The sequence below is a fragment of the Sapajus apella genome, unplaced genomic scaffold (genome assembly GCF_009761245.1).
Source record: "Sapajus apella isolate SASKATOON/1434 unplaced genomic scaffold, GSC_monkey_1.0 scaffold113, whole genome shotgun sequence".
Lineage (NCBI taxonomy): Eukaryota > Metazoa > Chordata > Mammalia > Primates > Cebidae > Sapajus > Sapajus apella.
The window spans coordinates 1,695,985-1,716,815 of record NW_022437053.1 but is presented as its reverse complement, the minus strand read 5'-3'; the positions used below and the strand labels follow the sequence as shown (position 1 = coordinate 1,716,815).

Below are 20,831 nucleotides of genomic sequence, written 5' to 3'. Positions count from 1 at the left end.
TCAGTGCACAGTAAATGCCGGACTCAAAAGTGTTTGTAGAAAGTGATTTATTTAGAGCAAGAGAGAGAAATAGAAGAAGGAGAGAGAAAGAAACAGCTAATTCTCACACTGAGAGAATCCAGAAAGGTGGAATCCAGGAGAGGAAAGCAGCTTCCACACTAAGTGGAAGGGAATAGAGAGAGATGGAGTTTAGGAGGGGAAGACCGGCTTCCACGAGAGCGTGGAAGGGAACTCCGGAGAGAAAATCCAGGAGAGAGAAAAACAGCTTGCACAAGAGTGTTTATGGGAGGCAATCTAAACGTGGAGTCTGAAGGGGTGTGGAAGAAGGGGACTTTTAGTTCCTCCTTCTCTCAGACCTCTGGCCAATGAAAGGTGTTGTTCCTCATTCTCTAAGACCTCTGGCCAATGAAAGGAGTTCCTTAGAACTTCTGCTGGAGTGATTGACTCTTAGTTTCTTCCCGTGCCCGCAAAATTCAAACATAAACCGTTAAATGTCCCGGATGGAGAGAGATGGGAGGGGGGCATGGCGATGGGAAATTCTTGCCCTTAAAACTATGCCTCCTTGTGGACCCAGAAAGAGAACACCTTCCCTCAGCTCGACATAATTTTTCATTAGAAAATTGAAAATTATAGCACTATGTGCCTATTAGAACATCTAAAATTACAGATAGATAAATTATAGATAGATGAATGATAGATTGCGATAGCCAATTTCAAGTGCTGGCGAGGATGAAGGAAAGGGATTCACATTTGCTGATGGTTATAAAAATGCTATAACCACTCTAGAAAACTGTTTGGTTCTTTAAACAAATTTACCACAAGATCTAGCAATTGGAATCCTAGATATTTAGCCAACTAAGTTAAAAACTTTTCACCATACAAAACGCTGCATGCAAATGTTTGTAGAATATTTATTCACATTTGCCAAAAACTGGAAACCACCCAAATATTCTCCAGTGGATGACTAGCTAAACAAAATGTGATACAAATAATGAGACTCTCCTCAACGATAAAAATAACTATTGCTACACACAATAACATGGATGAATCTCCAATGCATAATGGTGAGGGAAAAAAGTCAGTTTCAAAATGTTACACATTGCATAATTCCTTGTATACAATGCAGTCACAAAGATAAAACCATAGCAGTGGAGAACCTATCGGTGGTTCCCAAAAGTTAGGGATTAGGGAAGACGTGGCTATATAAGCTCAGAACTAGGGACTTCTTTACTGTGCCAATGGTTACATGAATCCAAACAAGGGTTCGAGATCAGAGGATTACATATGGAAAAAACAATTTTACTGGATATTAATTTTAAAAGTCAAATAAATTACTAAACGCTATTAAATATGTACAATGTTTAAAGTCAAACAAAAAGTCCTTAACTGGAAGTAAAATAAAGATTGTTAAGAAGTACACCAGCATGGTATGGGTCACCCGCAATGTAACGTCCTGGTTGGGATAAGGGGGCGTGGCTACATCTAGAGGGTGATGTGAGAAGTGCCTAGAGCAGTGAGCAGGTCTTCTCATCGGGAAGGGGAACCATCTGAAGGGATGGCGTGAAAAACTCTTTAGAGGAAGGCAAAAGATGGGAAAAGGTCGGAGAGCCTCTTTGGGACATAAAAGGACCAGCTTTGCATTAGGCGTGATGCACAGGCCCCAGCGAAGGGCGTGGAAACTGCAGCCTGGACAGCCTGGGAGGGAGAAAGTTTGGGATGCTTAGGAAGAAAGGGTGCGCCAGCCAAAGGGAAGAAACAAAGTAGGTGGCTGCAGACGGCGCGAGTCAGGCAGCAGGAAAAGGCAGGCTATTTAAGCAGCGTTTCCTGCAGTCCAGGCTGAGAGCGCAGAAGAGGGAACCCCGACGGGCGAGCGTGGGAGAGCCGGAACGGGCGCGCGGGCGCGGGCGCGGGCGCGAGGGCGCCGTGCGTCTTCCCGTAGCTCGCGGCCGCGGCGCCGGTGGTGGCCGCGAGCACGCGAGCTCCGTGCCCGGCCCCCGGCGGGGCGGGGGCGGGGCACAGGGCGCGGCGCGCGCACGTTCGTGCGGGCGGGGGCGGGGCGTGAACGCGGCCGGTGACGTCAGAAGAGGGCGCGCGCCGGGAGGCTGCGGGCGGAGCCGGGAGGCGGGCACAGCGCGCGGCCGCGGGCGGAGCGGCGGGGCGCGAGGGGCGGAGCTGAGCGCGCGAGGAGGCGGGGGAGGAGAGGCCACCGGGACCGCGAGCGGCAGCTGAGGAGGGGGCCGCGGAGCCGGAGCGCGAGCAAAACAGCTGATCTGGTTTTCCTTTAAAGCGAGAGAAAATGGAAGTCGGGTAGCTGCGACTGCGGCGCGGCGGGCTGGCGGAGCGGAGCGGCGCGGCCGTCAGGTGAGACGGCGCTGGCCGCGGTGCTGCCGGCGGGCGGCGGGGCCGGGCCCGCGGACCAGGCAGGTGCGCTGTCTGGGCGCGGGGCCGGCGCCGGCTCCGGCTCCTTCCCGAGCTCCGGGGCGAGGCAGGTGGGCGTTGAGGCCGGGCGACCGTGGGGCCGGGGCGCGGGGAGGCGGGGGGCGCGGGCCCCAGCTGGGCTCGCCGGCGCGTCTGCATTGCGGGCTCAGCTCGGGACCCCGCGGGCGCCGGGGCCACCGGCTTCGGCCCGGCGTGGCGCGCGTCTCTCGGGCAGGGCGCGGCGCTCCCGCTGGGTCGGGGCTGCTGTCTCCGCTCAGCGCTTTGGCTGTCCGCACTGGAACGTGATGCCAGGCGTGGGGCGACCGGCCCCTCGGTCCGTGCGCGCGCGTCGGGGGTCCAGCGGCTCTGGCAGACGGCCGGGCAGGGCCGGGCCCCGAGCAGCGCGCGAGGCCGCTCGCCTGGCACCGGAGCTGTGGCTGCGTGGGCCCCGCGGCCCCGCGTACCGGCGTCCCGCTGGCTCTGCTGGGTCTCGCTGGATAGCAGGCAAACCATTAATGGAATTGGGCTGTGAACCCAGAGGCCTTCCCCTCGTATCTCCTCACTGGAGGGGAAAAAATTACATCTGCGGTGCTTTAAGTGCTCCTTTAAATTTGGGAGATGTCAGTGATGTCATCATTAAGTAAAACTTTCCTTCATTGGACACAACCGCTCAAGTGCATCCTCCTCCCGCCCGGTGAAGCTATTGCAGCCCTTTGAGAATCTCTGTAATAAAATGGATTTGCCTCTGCTCCGTAAACTCAGCAACCACACATAAGTGCAAATGACTTTTATTTCTGTCTATTGGCTTGAGAATGAATAGACTTAAGAGTAGCTGAAAGGAAACTTGTGAGACCCGGATTAGGGAATTGCTTCATCCACAGCACGAGGATCCAGGGGAAAGTCATGTATGACATGCACATGGTTACTGCCGGATCCTAGCTTTGCAAATGGAAGTTGACTGTAAGAGGAACATTTTTTTAAAATATTATGGGGAAGATAATGTGTCCAGGAAAAGGTGGACAGCGGGGCCTAAATCTATAGGCTTGATTGCTTCAGGAAAATCTGCAGGTGTCCTTCTTCACCACCCTCCTCCTCCAGGGTGTGCCCGAGAGAAGCCTGCCCTGGGCAAAGGCGGGGAGGCAGGTTCCCTAGGGTCCTCCCAGCAGCAGTGTGTCCCACCAGCCTCAAAGGCCTCTTCAAAATCCAAAGAGGGTTCAGGAGAACAGAGGTAAAGCTGCATGGCACACTCAGTTCTGGGGTAAACATTCCCCCCAAATGGGATCAACACTCCATTATTTTATTGTGCATAAGCCATTAGTACCAATTCTTATGGGAACAAAACTAAGCAAGTTCCCAAGACAATCTTGAGTATCTACTCAAGCCTGTCACATCAAAAGGACATCCAATAAGGGACAAAAGTGTTGACATTTTCATATTTAATAATTAATGACAACTCCTAATTGGTTAAAATAAGCATGCCTTAAATTATTAGTGTGATTGTATTGGGTCTGTAAGGAATTTAATACCATATGCCATGCAAAAGTTGGAATCTGATTAGAACTTCAGTCTTTTGAACCCTGGATTGGTGTGAAAGAATGGGAAAGCAGTGGTTACTTAGGCCTTCAGTGTTCAGGGTGATAATGCGTGAAAATCAGCACTTTATGTGGAAATCACCATGTGCGGGTCTCACCTGGGCCTAGGTCATAGGTGGCAGGTGTCCCCTTAGGAAGTAATTCCTGAGGCCTTCAAGTTTGGTGGAGAAGGAGAGGGGACACCTTCCTCTGAGCAAGCCATGTGTAATTCTTGGCCTCTGACCTCCCGATGGTGCCACATTTATTCTCAATGGTGTGCCTAAGTGAGATGAGAAACTAGCTCCAAATGTGCTGCTTTTGGATGACTCTGCTCCCACTGTGTGTAGTTGCTTTATAACTCAACTCTTGAGTTGTGCAGAAATTCTTCTTTATATGTCCTCAATAGTGTGAAGATTGTTTTCTAAGGCTCTGGATTGCAAACCCTTTGACAATGGAGTCTATGAAACCAATCTGGCCCTGTATTCATCTCTTTTTTTCACCTGTAGACTTGTGATGATATTTACCACGATTATTGTTTAACTCACTGTAGTACTTGTAAAACTTCAAATGCAAGTGTTTCCACTAAAGCTTTAGGTATGAGTCACTTATTTCCCTAAAGCATTTTAAAACAGCTACTTTAAAGCCTCTTCATTCCACTTGTATGTTTAGAGTGCTTAAATTTGGGAGCTGTCAGTGGTATCCCAAAAGAGATCACTGTCACATCTTCTATTTCTAAGAAGTCAAAATTGCCCTGATTTTCTTTCTGTTTCCTCTGGATCTTAAGGTCATTTATTCATGCCTTAGGCCCACGAAAGAAAGGTTGAAGCAGCTCCTGTGGGCCAGCAGGGGGCGTGCTAAACGCAGTTTGGTGGGCCTGTGTCAGAGCCACCTTGGGAGTGGATCGCCAAGTTGCAGGAGGTGCATGTGTGTGCGCCATGTGCCCTGTCCTCGGTTCCCCACCCACCCCCGACTCCACCCCTTCCTCTCCACTCCGCATGCCAGTCTTCCAAGAGATGGAAACTTTAGGAAGGGTTGGGGGCACATATTTGAATGACCAGAGGTCCTGGAGTCTAGAATGTAAGCCTCCCTAGCAGAGAGATTGTTTCAGTGGCTCCACGTCTTTGGCGGGTGGCTCTTAGCACACTTTGAGTCTCAAGATCAAGTGCCTTCTCAGACTGCGGAAGTGAGAATGTTGGTTTGGAGTGGAGAAATTTGACTTCATTGAACTGCAGGCCTGTGTGCTGCTGAGGGCGTGAATGTGCCAGCCAGGGCAACCCGTGTAAATCCTCTCCCACACACCCTTGATGCTTACTCCTGGCTTTGACTCCACATTGACTTAAGCCCTGGGACCCTGTGTGGTGGTACTTCCCTGGGGGGCCTACTTGACCCCTTGCCCTGGATTATAGGGAACAGGGGCCCACTTAGGAAGTAACTCCTGTGGCCCCCAAGCCTGGTGAAGGAGGGGAGGGGCACTTTGCTCTGAGCAAGCTGTGTGCAAGTCTTGGGCTCTGACCTGGTGCACCGTGTTTATTCCCATGACGTGCCTAAATGAGATGGAAAGGGCTTTTGGCCTCAAAGTTTCTCTGTTGGAAAACATTTAATTACAGTGCTTTTATTTTTCCCTAGAAAATGAAAACAAGGAAAAAATGGCAACTGTGCTTTTCCACTTAAAACGTGCATAATCTAATTTTAAGTGTGTGCCAGGTCATTGAACCTCACGTTCCCTGGGAGGCTTTTCCCAGGGACTGAGCTCAGAGAGGCCAGCTTGTGCTCCAGGGCCATCTTGGTGAGTTGGGATGGATGTGTCCCATGCTTTGATGGTCATTGCAGAATCTGGGTGTCTTACTGAAGACCAACGACTCCTCTCTCCTCCTGAGGTTCCTCATGGAGCCCCCATGCAAAAGGGAACATCACACTTTAAAAGGAAAGAAGCTTCATAGATGCCCTACTACAGAACTAGCCCACTGCTATGACTGAGCATTTCCTTATACTTCTCATTCCATTGAAATTGCATGGAAAACTGAACTATTAATTTCAAGGGGGCAAATGGGAATAACATGTTTTTCAGCCTTGGAAACCAGACTCTTCACCTTAATTGAACACTGTAAATGGTTAAAGGAGCAACTCCACTAGATGTGAGATAGGTGATGCCAAATCCCTCTAGGTGTTTATCCCTGAGGACAAAATGGAAATAAAATATGCTGGTTCTTTTTTATAATATATTTAATGTGAAAACATTATACCCTTGAACCTTAAAAAAATAATTTTATTTGCCCATTGGTAGGCTGCCATGTTTTGCAAAAAGTTGGTGTGTCAGACCAGGAATAAGGTGGCCTTAGCACAGATGCCACAAGCGGGTAACCGCCTTCGTCACACTTTTGGAATGGCGTTCTTCACCATTCATAGTAGCAGACGGGAGAAGTGGGTTAAAAATAAGTCTTTACAAAGCTGAAATGGAGAGAAGAGCCGGACGCTGCCTTATGACTTGCCTGTGTTGTGGAGGCGTGTTTAGCTGGCTGGTTTGCACACAGCATTTTTGGACCAGGAAGTGGGGGAGTATAGACTAGGATTGGGAGGGAGGGAGCCATGCAGCAGCCACAGCTGGCGGAGGCCTGGCCCATCAAGCTGTAGGTTCCTTGTGGCAAAGGGAGAGAGTTAGCCTCCCATGCATCCAAAGCCTTATTTGGTAAAATTGCATGATTCCACAAAACCCCAGTCCTTGCTATTACCAATTTCTGCTCTACAGCATCTCACATTCTGAGAAGTCAAATACACATTCATGCTATTATAAGTTTTAAATACATCTCTCTTAGTTAAGTAGGTAAGTCTAAAGTAAACTTATTTTGTAGGATTGAAGGATTTTGAGTTTCTCCTTCCAAGGAAATATTTCCTATTTGAGCATAGTTTATTGTTACCTCATTTTCATTATAAATATAATGGAAGTTTGAGGTCTGAATGAATATACATGAGTAAGATGCAGTATTGACTTTTATGAAATATCAAAGTTGACCTTTGAAATTCATTTCCTTGTCTGTTGAGCATTTCATTTGTTTTATTAGATTACTGTAAAGTTTCACGTGGTGCTGGGGATTGGTGTGAACAGAGCATACACCCATTCCCTCTGTGAGATTAGATTAAGTTTCTCAGTTACTGAGACAAAGGTTTAGGAGCTAACCCAAGAGGAGGTGGCTGCCCCGAGTGAGAACAGACATCTCTCTGTGGTACACACAGGTTGAGCCTTGCTACCTCTGCAAAGACCCCAGTTTTCATTCCCCCAGCGCTAATACACCCATCTGCAAATAATTTACCCAAATCATTTCTGTGCTCACATTTTAGGAATTTTCTATGAATTAAGTTCTCACAGTAAGTTCAGGGTTAGCCTGCCATGTCTTTGTTGCAGAAGAGGCCACACAAGGCACAGTGTCCTGGGACTCAGCATGTCCTCCTCCCTAGATCACCTTACATCATCTCTGAAGTCCACACAATACCCTTTTATCTTGGGGGTCTAAAAACCATACCATGGTTACAGCCTATTTCCTCATAATTCCTCTAATGATGATTTCAGGTTTTAAGACAATGTGTGTTATTGTAGTGTGGGTAACACATTTGCATGTATAATTTTTCATGCCTTTCACAAAAATTGACATCCAAGTTGTACAAAGTTAACTTTTGCTTTTTAAAATGTATGAATTGAGTATTTGTTTTGACTGACTTTTAAATAACATACCATCTCTTGAAAGAATCACCACTGAATGGTAAAAACAAATGAGACATACTTCCAGCTGACTTGGATTGATGATCAGTTGTATGACCTTGGGCACAACCCTAGGTGGGGCTATGAGGGTAGAATATCTCTCTGGCCATCCTGTAGGCTTTATGGTAGAGCAGATGTGAGTATATGCTATGGGTTCTTAAGTTCTAAATTGATAAGTTGTTCAATGAAAGGATTTGAGACAGTGTTTGTTCGTTAGCCCAGTTTCTCTCCTTTGACAGTTGATGTAGCTATAGTTTGCAGTTGTAACCAAGGCATTGCTTAGATGAACTTACTTTGATCTTGCTTTGTTTTGTTTGGGTGGAGGAAGAAGGAGGTGTGGGTAAAAAGAATGGAAGGCCTTCTATGGCTTGAGGACTCTTGAAGTTAAGAGTCATTAGCCATCATATGGTGTGGCTGTGTCCCCACCCAAATCTCACCTTGAATTGTATCTCCCAGAATTCCCATGTTTTGTAGGAGGGACCCAGAGGGAGGTAATTGAGTCATGGGGCCAGGCTTTCTCATGCTATTCTCGTGATGGTGAATAACTCTCACAAGATCTGATGCATTTATCAGGGGCTTCCACTTTTGCTTCCTCCTTATTTTTCTCTTGCTGCCACCATGTAAGAAGTGCCTTTCACCTCCTCTCATGATTCTGAGGCTTCCCCAGCCATGTGGAACTGTAAGTCCAATTAAACCTCTTTTTGTTCCCAGTTTTGGGTATGTCTTTATCAGGGGCATGAAAACGGAGTAATTCAAGCTGGCCCTGTTAAGCAATGCTAAGTGAAGTTCCTCTCAATCAGAGTAGATACCAAGCTCCCCAAGAAGCCCGTTATGTCTCCTGTATCTCAGATGCTGCTAGGAGTGAGAATAACAGGCCCACAAGGGCTCATTGGGCAAGATCATTACAGAACACACTTCCTTATCCTTGGAGACGATAAAAGATGAGTCCTTTACATGAAAAACTAGTAGGTGGGGGAGAGGAAAAAGAGTAGCATTCCAAAGGTAGGGTCCTGTGAGTAGATTTCAGGGAGGAGAGTGGGCAATGACTGTAACCTGAGGTCCTTCCAGAGATGGTGGTCTTGGCATTTTCCCCTGGGAGAGGCATGATGGCAGGCTAGGGTCTTCACACTGCCCCCACCTTAAGTAGGTTCCTTTGCAGAGCCTAGAGCCTCTCCCAGAGCATGTCCTTGGCTCTGAGACCACCTGCCATCTCTTGCCATTGGTGTTGACTGTCATGGTGAAGGACACAGGGGTCTCTGTGCCATCTGTGAGTAAACATGGGCCCCCAAGGAAGGAGGTACGTCATTTGCAAGTGCAGCATTAGATTATTAGATTGAGCGAAAGCTCTCTGGCTCTCTCTTTAACTTGGCATTGTGGGTCTGCATCTATTGGGTAGGCATATTGAAAGGCTGCACTTAATCCCTTGGAAACATGTCCTGGAATCGCCAGGATGGGTTGCAGTTCATCCCCATGTCTCTTGATTATTCTTTTTGTAAAGTCTACCTTGTTGGAGGTGTCAAACATGAACTCAGCCCTCAGGTCCACGTCGTTGCAAGTGCCCACTGACTCTGGATTCTCAGACACGACACATGCACCCAGGTGGGACATCCCTCTGGAGTCCTCTGCCTACACCTGAAGAGGTAGACAAGGTTTCTTCTACCAAAGTTGACATCCCGTTTACAATCTGGCAGGCAGTTCGTTTAGGAATGCATCATCACAAAAGGGGCTTTCAGGGGCCTAGGGGAGGAGTGGATGCACGTGAGCCAGCCCACTGCTTAGCCTGTAGGGATTATTACAAGATGGTTGTGTGGTTGCATTCACGTTAGACTCCTCCCATGCCCATTGATTAGTGACTAGAGAGCCTGGCCCAGGCTGGGGAGAGAGAGTACCCAAGCCTAGAGGAGGCCTCCTGCTGACTTGTGTCCCCTTTCTGGGGATATCCTCTCGGTCTTAGCTGAACGTGTAAAATGAAGAACCGTAGTCACCTACTCTGATATCCCTTTCAACTCTATGATTTTGTGCAAAATTAATTCCCTAGTTCTCCCAAAGTGCTGACTAATCAAGGGGAAAGGAAGCCCTGCTTGATGCTGTGAGAGAACAGGGTGGAACAATTCGGTGTCTTTTAAAAATATTTATCTCCACGTTTAGGGTCAAGGAGAATAGTGATCATTTGCACAAGTGTTTATAATTAGAAATGAGTTGTGTGGACATCGTTCCTTCCTCTGACTCTGAAGCCCTTGAAGATAAGCTCATGCATTATTTCTTATTACATCTCTGAGGCACCTTGTTCGGAACAGTCTCTCCATTAATGTTTGTTAAATGCTTTTAATAGCCGTAAGGGAATTAAAATTAGAAATTTAATTATTCTTTCTAGAATTGCTAGCTCCCATGAGTTCAGAAGCATTGTAGTTGAGAATGCTGCTCATATAAAATTTGAAACCTTTCCTACTTAAGCTTGCAGTTCAGTGGCACGAAAAATTTTGTTTGCTTGTGTTGCAAATAAACAAAAACCAGATAATTCACTGATTAGTTGTAATGGGACTTGCTTGTCATACAGCAGAGTGCGAGTTCAAAGAATTTCAGATTTTCCATTCCATAGATTTTTAAGAGTAAAATTAATTAGTTGTACTATCTTGAAAACGTAAAATGGAAGGTCACATGAGTATGTCATATTTGAAACAATCCTTAAGGGAAAAAGGAAATTCACAATGGAAGAAAAGACGTGTGATCAATTAAGGTGATTGCTTACATTAATTTCCTATATTAAAAAATGGTGGCAAATTCTAAACTTCGTAATCTATTAATATCTCCTCAGAAAGGAAGATACCACTGTGGCCTGTGTCACTGCTGGATATGTGCTCTGAGTTGGGGTTGTCTGGATCTCTGAAGGCCCCAGGCCAGGGGTCCTCCACTTCCTGTAGAAACAATATGGGTACTTGAAAAATCTTAATGCCTGAGCACTTCCCATAGAGGTTCTGATATCAGCAACTGAGCCACAGCTTTGGTTGGAACCCACTGGGACTTTTATAAAAAGCCCCAATTTATTCTGGCATTGAGAACCACTGGCTTCAAGAAAGTTCTTATAACTTTAAAAAGGCAAGAAGACAGGTCCAGGAGAAACGGGAAGGACCAGGAGTTCCTTTTCCCTTCTTATACATTATCCTACAAGGGGGAAAGAAAGTTGGTCTCCTTAAAGCAGGAAATTGAAAGACATCAGTCAGATAAACTGGTAAAACATTTACTATTTGATTAAATGGTACTTTTATATCACTTAACTGAATATATAGCTGGCCTACAAATGTTTATGTTCACAAGATCTGTGGTATAACATGGTGGCTAAATTAATAACAATATATTATAGACTTGACAATTGCTAAGAGTAGAGTTTAAGTGTCTTTATCACAAAAAATAGTAAGCATGTGAGGTAATGCATACATTAATTAGCTCTATTTAACTCTTCCATGATATTTAATATTTCAACACATCATCTTATACACCAAAATATATACAACAAAAAAATACAATTTAGTCAAGTTAAAAAATAACAAAAAAATACAATTTCATTATTAAACAATAAAACAATGGTAAGAGGTAGAGCCATACAGAAGGAAATCAAACTGTGTACCAGGTTTGTTAACTTGCATACAACATATCATCATGTCTTTACAGTTTTATAGTACTTTGCAGTTTACAGAATGCTTTTGTGTAGATTATCTAATTTGATCCTCCCAATAACTCTGTTGTCAGGAGGGAAGTTGTTCCCATTTTGCAGGTGAGGAGACTGAGGATGGCAGTCTGTGGTTTGCTGCAGCGGTGAGAGTGACTGGCACACTTGGGATGCCCTGTCTTCAGGCCCCACGTTACTGCCCCTCACCTGGTAATGGGTGGTCTGGTGGACTCCACCACTGCCTCTCTGACACTTCAGTGACATCTGTGGGAGGCTGAAACGAAGACATTTGTTTAACCTGAGGCTAACATAGCAGCTAGCCCAGTCAATGGTGGAGCTGGCTGGGTTAGGGGTATGCAGCGGAATGGGGATGTGAGCCAAGATGGGCAACCTGGCCGTTATTCTTGTACGTTTGCCTCATTCTCTCTGTGTCCTTAATGCTTGCTGTCTTCTGTGGCAGCAGCATCGCTATAGCATTATATATCCATGCAAGCAAATACCGGCTTTCCCTCCTTAATAGTGTCTTCCTTGGACGAGGCTTTGTGCCCTTAACTATCCTTGCTGCCCTGTCCTGCAAGGTTGGGTCCCTTCCCTCTGCACTTGGGCATTTGGCAAATGCACATGGCTGAGCTGCTGCCTCTTCCTCTGGTCTCAATTTTCTCTGTCTTGGATTTCCCCTTTGTAGAGTGGTTTTTGAACGAAGTCTTCCACACTAGCCACGCTGTACAGCAAGAGGCATTGGACCTCGAGGCTAAGGCTTTCAGGCCTCCCTCAACATCTTGACTGTGACTACTGTAGCCAGTGACTGTGGTCCACCTCAGTCTCAGTGCCACCACTGCCCTCTGGCTACCTGCCACACCTGTCTTATGGGCTCTCTCCCTGCTTGAAGAGGTCCTCAGCAGGCTACTGGCACATTCTGACTTCACCTTTCTGCCCCTGAGCAAGACTCCTTATCACCTGCCCCCTTGTTATTTTATCTTGGCAGGAGAATAAGGTCTGCCCTTTCTGGGAAGAGAACAGTGCCACCACACAGTGATATACATACCTTTGTCCCCAAGGTGTTGAGTGGGAAACCATGCTTTCTGCATAAAGTACTGCTGGGAATTTTTTCTTTTAAAAAATTTATATTCCCTTGTTGATTTTATTTTCCCCTTTCAATGTTCTCTCTCTTACAAAAGTTGCCCGGGAAGGAACTGAACTACTGCACACATTATAGCAGGAAAGGTCTCATGGTTCAGTGCTGCAGTCTCCGCAGAAAAGCCCTTTTTCAGAATTGAAAGTCCATGGTGGACCTTGCTAAGAAAAAGAGCCATCAAGCTATAATACCCTCCATGGTCCAGGAGATGCCCAGCACAGCAGGGAAAGCTGAGTGTTTCAGGGCATGGAGGGCAGTCTAGAATCACACCTAGACCCTGCCCTGGAGCATGTACTGTTTATGCCACAATCTTCCTAACACGGAGGGGCCTGGCTCAGGCTGCACTGACTGCCCAGTGGCTTGCATTTGCTCCCTCTGTCTACTTCCCTTGGGATCCAGGCTTCCCCCAGGACAGCTTGCCATCCCCCCTTAAAATCCCTCAGGATTTCCTTTCCTGAGTATGTAAGGGGAGGACAGATGTGGGAACCCAAGTGCCCACAGAGGGGACTGCGAGTGCCTAGGCCTGGCTTGGGTAAGAGTGAGACATCCCAGCCCCGGGCCCCACACTGGGTTTGCTTTCCATTTGTGTGCCTCCTGCTGGGAGGCCATGGCTAAGGCAGTTCAACTGCCAGCCCCAGTGTCCCTGTATGTGACATCTGCCTTACAGGTGACAGTTTGACCCAGGTGCTACTGTGGGCTCTGGTTGGCTATTTTCCCAGCCCTTCTTCCTCCAGGACAGAGCACAAACTGTACAGGTGCATTAATTTTTTTCCCTCAGGACTGAGCAAGTTTGGGCCAGGAGTTGGATCTGAGAGCCAGGAGCTGAGGGTCCTCAAGGAAGGGTCTCACTGCTCTGAGCCTCTATATCTGTGTTGTGGAATGAGGGTAAGAGTAGGTACCTTGCAGGATTTTTCTTATAGGATTATTGTCATGAGGACAACAGAAGGATGGTTGGTGGTTGCTGGCTGTCAGTTATTAGAGGTCACCTGGAAAAAGAGAGAGGCTCAGTGGTTAGGGAGTGACCCAGCGACAGCTCTCTGTCCAGCAAGCTTCTCCACCAACTTCTGTGATGCTCCCGACTGGGAAAGAGCTCAGAGCCAGAAATGACAATCTAGACCCTTTGGGCAGACGTCAGAATTTCCTTGTGTTCTTTCCTTTTTAGGGAGCATACCAAAGGATTGTTCAAACCTGTGTCTGCTGTGCGTCATCACTTTAATTTTTACATAGATGGTAGATGAGTTTAATTAACATGTGTGGTGGGGAGGAGTTGAGAGAAGCCAGTCCTGTGTGAGCTCTACTTTGCCCTTGGCATTTTGAGTGTGACCATCTGTTTGGTGTAAACTTTCTGAAACATGTTCCGTAAAAAATACTGACATCTACAAAGATAAAACTAATACAGTTTCCCAAACCCCACACTCTCAGCATCTTGCTTCTTCCTGTGCTCACAGCAAGGCAGAGAGTGTACATTGTTCCGTAAAAATCGAGCCATACTAGTTTTTCTCTCTTCTTTTTCCTTTGCTTATTTATTTATTTTTTATGAAAACTCTAGTATTTGCACAAGTTAAAAGAATAAGTTCAACAAAACAAAACAAGAGCATATGGTAAAATGGGAGTCATTTCCTTCCCTCAATCCCCATGCCTTTCCCAAGAGGTATATAACTACTAATTGCTCCTTGTGCATCTTTCTAGAAGTGGTCTGTGGATATCCAAGACTATTGAACACATACATAGGAATATACGTAGAATTCTTGTTGGAGATTATTACATTTTTAGTCTACAATACATGCATTTTAACTAAAAAAGTACTCAGTTAAATTATATTTTTATTTAGTAATTAAAGACTTGCTGACACATCTTATTTCTTGGAGCGTAAAATTTCTAAAAGCTCCCTTTCTTGGTTTGGGTAGGCCAGCATGGAGTTACCATTTATGTGGCAGCTCCTCCCAGGCATAAGAGAGGGGCTCAGTGGTCAGGGGCCGACCACTCCCAGGCATAGCTCCTATAGCAAAGCCGACTGGTGTGCAGGAAGTAATGTCCCCCAGCCACTCAGCTCATAGCCCTGTTGCTTAGCTGAGTGCCCAGGAACAAGGGATGGATTTGGGGAGCAGCTACAGCCTCCACTCAGTCCCGTAAAATTAGGGGAAAACTATGAAATACCTGTTTGCTTGTTTTTGTTAACCTTGGATTTGCTGTTTGTGAACTGTGGTGTGTTTAGGGTTGGTATCCTCTCACTCATGGGTTGAAATATGACTAAATTTGCATATCAGTGCTTCCTTTTCCTCCCATTCATTTCCCTGTTTTGTTAATCATGCCATAACTTTTTACCTTCTCAAGGTGCATAACATTGGTCATCTCTTAGGTAACCTGTGTCCACAGTTACTTATTCTTAGTGCTCTGTTTAAATAGATTCTAGGATCATACAGTATCAGACTTCTTATTAGTAGTTCTAGTGGATACGTTCTGGAGGATTTTTTTTTTAATTTATTTTTCAGTTGTCTGAAGTTCATTGTATAGTTTGTTTAATCCCTGGCTCTGTTTTCCTTCTTTCTTGTTCTCTTCTCACATGTTTCATGGCATACACACGCTTGAAGAATTCTTGCAAGCTTGAAAACATGTCTTGCCAGATTATAAAGGTCTTGAGATGAGTAATTTTTTACAAAACTATATAGGGATATTTCTACTGTCTTTTAGCACAAAGTTATTGTGGAGAAATTTGAAGCCAGCCTGTTTTTTGACTAGATGTTCATGTGCTTCTTTTATGTCAGTTAATTTACCTAGTGTTTCTGGATGCTGGTATTGCTGTATCATTGTCTTTTAAACTAAGCACAGTAAACCCTTGTAATTGATAGAGATGAGTCAGTTGATTTCAGAAGTTTTCTCATGTTATATCTGTGACCTTTTTTCTGTTAAGAATTCAAGAATGTTAGTTATATGCACATTGTTCCTTTTGTCTTATATCTGTCATCTCTTTGATAAAGTTGATATTTTATATTCTGCATTTCATTTACTTATCTCTTGGGTTGACTGCCTTTATTATTTAATTGCTTCTAATGTGGTTTTCATCTCTATTCCATTTATTTTAATTTTTATTTCTCCATTTCTTTTCCAAGCTCTGCTCTCTTTCTGTTGGTTTATGGCCTCTTCTTTGATATTTTTTAATTTTCCTTTTTAGGAGAGTGTGGTAGGCAGGATAACAACCCCTCAAAGATGTCAGTATCCTAATCTCCAAAACCTATGAATATCTTACCATGCATGGTTAGAAAATTGGAACTGAAAAATGAAAAAAAGTTGAGCATGGCATTAAGGTTGCTATTCAGCTGACTTTAAAATAGGGAGACTATCCTGGATTGTCTGCATAGGCACAGTGTAATCAGTAGGGTCTTTCTTAAAAGTGGAAAAGGAGGGAGGCAGATGAGAACCAGAGTGATGGCAGCTTCAGGATTTTGCCTGACAACATTGAAGGTGGAGGACCAAGAGCTGTAGCATATGGAGATCTTCAGAAGCTGGAAAAGAAGAGGGGAAAGTTTCTCTTTATGGTGGGCAGAGTAATGACCCTCACAGAGGTATTCCTGTCCTAATTCCCCCAGAACCTCTGCATGTGTCACCTTATATGTCAGGAGGGAGTTTGTAGGTGTGATTAAGTGAAGGTCCTTGAGATAGGGAGATGATCCTGGGCAGCCCAGGTGGGTCCCAGGTCATCACAAGGGAGGTATTTGGGTCAGAGTGAGAGAAGATGTGACAGTGAGAGCAGAGGTCAGAGTGATGTGTTTCCTGGAAGGGGACCATGGGCCAAAGAATGAGGGCAGCTTCTAAAAAGCATAAAAGACAAGGAGCAGATCCTCCCTGGAGCATCCGGAAGGAACGCAGCTCTGCCAACACCTAGATTTTAACCCGATTTTAGATTTCTGACTTTCAAAACTATAAGAAAATTAATTTCTATTGCTTGAAGCCACCCCATTTGTGGTAATTTGTTACAGTAGTAATAAGAAGCTAATAGAGAAAATGGGAACTATTTTGTTATAAAGACACTTAGTATCTGTGTCATTATCGGTATTTTCTCAGGCATCTGCATTTACTCTTCTCCTTCCCCACCCTCTCTTCTGTGCCTTATTCTCATGCTGGTTGCTTTGTGATTTTAGTCACTTTTGAATGGGGTCAGGTATTTGTTGAAGAATGGGAATAGGGGTGAAGCTAGGGTGGGGTGCACACTTGATTCAAGTTTGTGGTCTGAAATACATTTAATCCACGTGAATTCCCTTTGTCTAAGGCTTTCCTGGATTTCAGGGTTTAAGTTGGATGTTGTTCATAGCAGACCTTTTGTGTTTCTGTCCCACATTTGCTACCTTTCTCTCTGTACAAGGCCAACTCCACAGGCTGACGCCTGCCCAGTGGTCATGCCCCTGTATCCACATAGCCCTTTCATGACCAGCCATATCACGGCCAGGCCATTTCTCCCGCCAGGGCCTGTGTGCCTCCCCAGGTTCAGGAGGTGGGTGCTGGCTCGCTGTGTCTGTTCTTGATTGCATTGGTTCTGGTACACTCAGTGGTTTGTGGTTTGTGGTTTGTGGTTGTGTTTGTCTCCTTGATTTGTTGGGGGTGGAATATATTTCTTTTTCTAGTTTTCTCTCTCCCTTTCCTTTTTCATTGTTTCTGGGTCTTTCAAAGAAAATGTGGAGGAGATTGTTCACTGGAAGCTGAGAAGCTGCTGTCTGCTGGATGATTGTGTGGATGCTAATGGGTTTTGCTTGTAATCTTTGGGGACTTCTTGTACTTTGTGAAACAGCTCACTGTTTTGCATGGGTGCTGGGCATTGTGTAGTAACTTTAGGGATCTTTTCCAGGAAGAGATTTTGTTTGACTCCGGAACAATTCTTCACAAAGGCCTTTTTGTTAGATTAGACAAGCTATTGTATTAGGATTTGGCATCCCAGTGAGGGCCACCCAGGCCCTTCCTTGCACAGTAGCCTGATGGGGAGGGAGGCAGGCAGGTACCACCCTGGACATCTGTCCTACTCTCCCCGACCTCCGCAGCCTGACCCTGCATACTGCCTGGTCCTGGTGGCATTGGAGTGACCACCTGTCTCTTGGAAGTCTGTGACCTTTTGGGCATTCATCAGTATAACCTTGAGTGAATTCTTACTGCTTTAGTCATTTAATTAAATCATTAATGTAATTAATATTAAATTAGCACTGTAATTTCTAAGCGATAAGAGTAGCAATCATTGCCAAGTACTTTCCTTGTATTATCTGGTTTAGATTTCACAGCTACCCTGCGAGGCAGGTATCAGTGTTCAAGCCCACTTCACAGATGAGCCCATCAAGGAGCACAGAATTGGCCAATTGCCTACTCACATGGCACAAGCTGTCTTCATAAACATCTGACTTGGTTCTTTGCATGGAGGAAGCATGTAGGTACTTTATCAGATTGAGTTGAAGGTTATGAACTTTATGTATTCTTTTATAAGCAATTTGTAGTTGCAAACCCATGGACCCAAGCTGTATTTTGGAATAGTTTATTGCAATAATTTGAGATTTGTTTGTTCTAAATTCTCAGTTTAAAATAGTTCTATGTTAACAACCCTTAGTTTTTCAGTTTCTCCATCTGCACAACTTAGTTTTGAAGACCATGGCAACTTAAAAGTGGGAAATCCTAAATTCCAAGGAACAAGAGTTGATGAGGATTTCCCCTCAGCCTCGTCCACTGTAGACTGTCCTGTGGGCAACTCCTTCAGCCTGTTGTCCTCGATGCTGCTGCCAGCAAGTGGTGTGGAAGGGAGAGGGCACCCACACTCACTGTGTCCAGTTGCTGGCAGAATGTCTACCATGTGTTAAAAGGCAATCAGCGGAAGTCTCTAAAGACTTTTATTTCCCTGCCTGCCTCTAAGTTTGTAGAGTTCACATGGGATTGTCTGTCATAGGGATGTAACTAGTGAACTATGGCTTTAGAGAAGCCAGACGGCCTAGCCCTAGCATCCCCATAAACAGGAAGTCAGCAGGACCCAAAGGATCAGTTCAAATGATCAACTCCATTGTGGTGCTGTTGCAAATGTGGAGAAAAGACAAAATAAACCTGGTGTTTGGAAAACAGTACTAGGGTCACCTGCACAATCAGAATGTGTGATATCTTGGAAAATTATCCCTCCTGATCTTTTTGGGTTCCCCGGGAAGATTAAAGAATGAGCCATTCATCCATCAGCTTCTCTGACCTTTCCTAAGTAGAGAATTCATGTCTGACATTGGTTCTATGACATTACTAGCCACTAAGTCTTCACAGGTTGCCTGCTACCTCTTGTCTCTTTTCTTTCTTTCCCTCTCCAATTAGTCATTTATTGGTCCTTTTCATTCCATCCTCTGATTTCTTAGCCATTCTCTCACATTACCCCTTCTTCCAGCTCTCTATGGTACATTCTGGATAATTCCCTCAATTCTGCCTTCCACTTCACTAAGCTGCCTTCCACGTAATCCATATCAAATCCGCTTTAAAAACCAGCCTCTTGGTCTTTGATTTTGTGATTATAGTACTAATTTACACAAATTCTTTTCATTTCTCATCACCCTGGTCTTTTTAATATTGTCATACTGTTTACTTAGTGTTTTATCACTTTCAAAAATGCTTGACTCAACCCTTAAAGCATTGTTTTAGTCTCTGAGTAATCATTTATTCCCTGAGCTTATTGGTGGTGGTGATGATGGGGTGGGAGTTATTGTCTGATCCTGCTGTTTCTGGGTCTGTTGGCCCTTATCTTGGAGAATTACTGCTGCTTTTGTTTTGTCACTGGATTACAGCCTCATTTTTAGCGTGGCTTCAGGATATGCCTGGCCAATGAGGTTGTATTTGCTTCTGTCAGGTCTCCATGGGTACTATGGGCTGCTTTGCATGTTAACTCCTTGTGTTAGTGGTTTTAGACACTTAAGTGGCTCTCTGAGGTAAGGACCTTCAGAAACTGTGCCCCTTATTGGTGCATTGTCCTGCCTGCAGCAAGGTTGTGGAAGTGCTTTATATGAGTCAGGGATGTGGTGAGTGTGAGCAGAAGGACAGAGCCAGCCACAAACCAGGGAGCCTGCAGGCCTGTTACATGGGACACTCTGAAGCTGGAAATAGCTTGGGAAGTGGATCCATAAAAAGACAGGGCAGCAACTGGTACATTTGTGTGCCAAGGGCCTAGAGTGCCCATTGTGTGCTCTCTTGACTTTGAGTTCTCAGCTACTGTTGGAGCAACGCAGCCCCTCCAGGAACTCTTAGCTGGGCAGAGGTAAAGGACTGCAGCCTTTCACAGCTGAGCATACCATATTTTTCAGAAGTCTACTTGTTTGCCATCAACAAGATTAAGAAATGCAAAGCATTGGGTATGGAAGAGCACCTGATCTCAAGAGATGACTGCTGAGTTGGAGCAGAGAAAGGAGAGAGGCAGCTCAGAGGTTGATGGCTGGGATGTTCTGAAGCCTATTTTGTGGATTTCTAACACAAATTTCTTAAATTCTGCAAGCTCAATGAGAGAAAACTATTTTTAAAAAAGTAAAAAGCACAGAACTTTTTAGAGTATTGCCTAAACCTAGGAAACCATTACTTGAATTTCAGGGTTAGACGCTCCCCCAGGCAGACTGGTCTGCATGTCAGCTTCATCTCAATCCCACAGCAGTCATGGCTGTATTATCCCTGTTTTTGCTACTGCCCCTCCCTCGGTGCTCAGCAGGGCCTTCCCTTCAGACCCTAGTCCCGGCCTCTCATGTGACACCTTCTTTGCTTTCCCTTCCCAAAGCCTTTCCCACCTTCCCCTGCTCAGCACTGCAGGCAGTAAGGCCACTCCTGTAAGCCGTGGCCCTGCCTCACTAAATGTGCATTCTCCCAGGGACTCTGCAGTTAAGGACCTCACTCCTGAAGGGAAAGTTGCATGCTGTAATGGTTTGGCTTAAATTGTAATCCCCATGTGTTGAAGGCGGGGTCTGGTGGGAGGTGATTGGATCATAGGGGCAGTCTTCCCTCTTGCCGTTCTCATGACAGTGAGTGGGTTCTCACAAGATCTGATCGTTTAAAAGTGTGTGGCACTTCCTTCCCCCTTCACTCTATCTCCTGCTTCAATGTGGTAAGACATGCTTGCTTCTCTGTGCCCTTCTGCCATGATTGTAAGCTTTCTGAGTCCTCTCAGCCATACTTTCTGGTAAGCCTGTGGAGTGGCGGGTAAATTAAATACCTTTTCTTCGTAAGTTACCCAGTCTCAGGTAGCTCTTTATACCAGTGTGAGAATGGACCAAGACACAGGTCCACATGCCTTTGTGAATCTTACCC

At 45.5% G+C, this 20,831-nt stretch overlaps 1 protein-coding gene across 1 annotated transcript in view; it reads left to right on the top strand.

Moving 5' to 3' along the window:
* The first annotated feature begins 2,175 nt into the window (after positions 1 to 2,175).
* The window catches only part of OTUD7A (OTU deubiquitinase 7A), a 293,684-nt gene continuing 275,028 nt past the window's right edge, over positions 2,176 to 20,831 (top strand). Inside the window, exon 1 of the mRNA XM_032259956.1 lies at positions 2,176 to 2,361. The gene's annotated coding sequence lies outside the window, so the exon portion shown is untranslated. The remainder of the gene's footprint in view (positions 2,362 to 20,831) is intronic.